We start from the raw sequence: 2,583 nt of genomic DNA, 5'->3' as shown, positions 1-2,583 counted from the left end.
TTGTATGTTCAATTCTTCCCACCACTGTGTGATCCTTGTTAAGAGGAATCGAATAACTGGGGAAGAAGGATACAGGCCAAAAGGCCTTTTAAAAAATACATATATATATTTTTTATTGATTTTAGAGAGGAAGGGAGAGAGATAGAGAGTTAGAAACATCGATGAGAGAGAAACATCGACCAGCTGCCTCCCGCACATCTCCCACTGGGGATGTGCCCGCAACCCAGGTACATGCCCTGGACCGGAATCGAACCTGGGACCTTTCAGTCCGCAGGTCGATGCTCTATCCACTGAGCCAAACCGGTTTTGGCTGCAGCCCCGTCTTAATTGAGAAAACAACCTCCAAGATGGCACTGCGCTCATCTCATGCACATCACCAGAAGGGGGGTGAGCCACTGCCAGAACCTGTCCTGGAGTTTAAGCAGCTCCTCGGGCAGATCTCTGGACGCACTGTGGCTCTGAATCTTAGAGGTGCCTCCCAGTGGACTCGGCCTGGGGACGTCCTCAGCCACATGCATCATTTACTTCCATCACCTCCACGGCCCATTTCCAGCTTTTTGGTTATTAATTCAATCCTACTTTGTCCTGCTTACTTGGAAGCGTTTTTAGAAATCCAAGCACATCTCACTCTGCAAAATGTCTTTGAGGCTACACTAGGGGGCTGTGAGCCGAGAGGGTAACACAGCAGATGCAGAATCTATGTGATGGGCACACTTTGCTAGATCACCCCAATCCCACATTGATGTTTCTCTCTCTCTCCCTCTCCTTTCCTCTCTAAAATCAACAGTGAACATTTCTCCCTAACTGGTTTGGCTCAGTGGATAGAGCGTCAGTCTGTGGGTCCCAGGTTCAATTCCAGTCAAGGGCACATGCCTGGGTTTCGAGCTCGATCCCTAGTAGGGAGTGTGCAGGAGGCAGCCATTCGATGATTCTCTCTCATTGATGTTTCTCTCTCTCTCTCTCTCTCCCTTTCCCTTCCTCTCTGAAATACATAAAAATATATGTAAAAAAATAACGAACATTTCCTTGGGTGAGGATAAACAACAACAATGACAACAACAAAACTTCCCAAAAAACAAGGGTTAAGAAGGAAAGAGTATTAACAAGAAGTGCAAGAAGGTGTCTTTGGGAAGACCCGGAGTCATTCAGTAGAAGCAGAGGGTGTGCAGGGAGGTCTTCCCGTTCTTCTCGAACTCCTGCAGCAGCTTGCTGCTCTCACGGCCCCTCCTTCATGTGCTGAGAGCACTGGCAGAGCTCACGGGTGCCCAGGATGGCGTCTCCCTGGTTGTCCCGGGTGTCCACATTGAGCAGGGCTCCTGCTCTCTGAAATTCAGTTTTTTTGCCACCTGGTCGCACACTCTGTCTTTGCAGGTGAGGATCAGGTTGAACAGGTTTTTGTGTGATAGGCAGTTACACATGAGCAGAGCAAGGATGATGGGCGAGGTACAGAAGGTCGTCAGGGCAGAAAGCCATGGGCGCCTAGCAACAGGCAAAACTAGGGTCATCTTTCCTCCCCTACCATATCACTCACATGGTCATTCGGTTTAGACCCTCTGACCTTTCATATCACTGACATGTGGCTAGTCATGCGGGTTAGATCCCCTTTGTATGGTAGATGGGAACATGGGACCCTTCCCATGCCCCAGCTCCCCGCTCCCACCCTGTGGGAAATGTACTGAAGGCTATCAGTAGACAACCTGTGAGACCTTGGGAACCTGGCCAGTTCCTCAGACGAAGAAAGGCCAAAGAGAAGGTGCTTCTAGATGGGAGTCTGGATAGTAAACAACTGGTGTTTTGATCTCACACAGCATATTCACAGTCCCTTCCTCCTCTCTGTTTTAATCTGTTTTCTGTGCTCTGTAAAACTTTGTGCTGGGAAAGTCTGGGGCAGCAAAACAATTGCACCAGCCAGCTGCCCCTGGTGCGGCCTGTCTGCAGGCCAGATGGGACTTAGCCGGACAACTTCACTGGTAGCAGCTGGTGCCATGGTAAACTTCACCAGTCGGCCACCACCAGGGCACACACAAATTCTAATAATCCCATGTCTTTCATAGAGAGTCCTCTGGGTTATTTCTTTGGAATCCACAAACAATAAGCTGAGGTTTTTCTGGGACCTCAGAACTTTGCATAACACCCTTAGAGAGAGAATAAATGCGGGGGCCAGAGAACAGCCCTTAAGCATTAAGCCCCCAGGACAATGAGACTCTGACCTGCATCAAATACATCTAGGCCTCAGTTGTGCTTCAGCTCTAGGCCCAGAAAAGCAGCAAAACCACGTAAGCAATGCCGTGGATGACATCAGGGCCAGCTGCACTGACTGATGACCCCTGTCCTTGAGCAGACCTATCAGTGGAGACCACAACCCTGAGGAGACACTAGTGCAGTGGTTCTCAACCTTCCTAATGCCGCAACCCTTTAATACAGTTCCTCATGTTGTGGTGATCCCCAACCATAAAATTATTTTCGTTTCTACTTCATAACTGTAACTTTGCTACTGTTGTGAATCATAATGTAAATACTGATAATGCAGGATGTATTTTCATTGTTACAAATTGAACATAATTAAAGAATAGTGATGAATCA

This window comes from Myotis davidii, unplaced genomic scaffold (assembly GCF_000327345.1).
Source record: "Myotis davidii unplaced genomic scaffold, ASM32734v1 scaffold1379, whole genome shotgun sequence".
Classification (NCBI taxonomy): domain Eukaryota; kingdom Metazoa; phylum Chordata; class Mammalia; order Chiroptera; family Vespertilionidae; genus Myotis; species Myotis davidii.
This window is presented reverse-complemented; position numbering follows the sequence as displayed.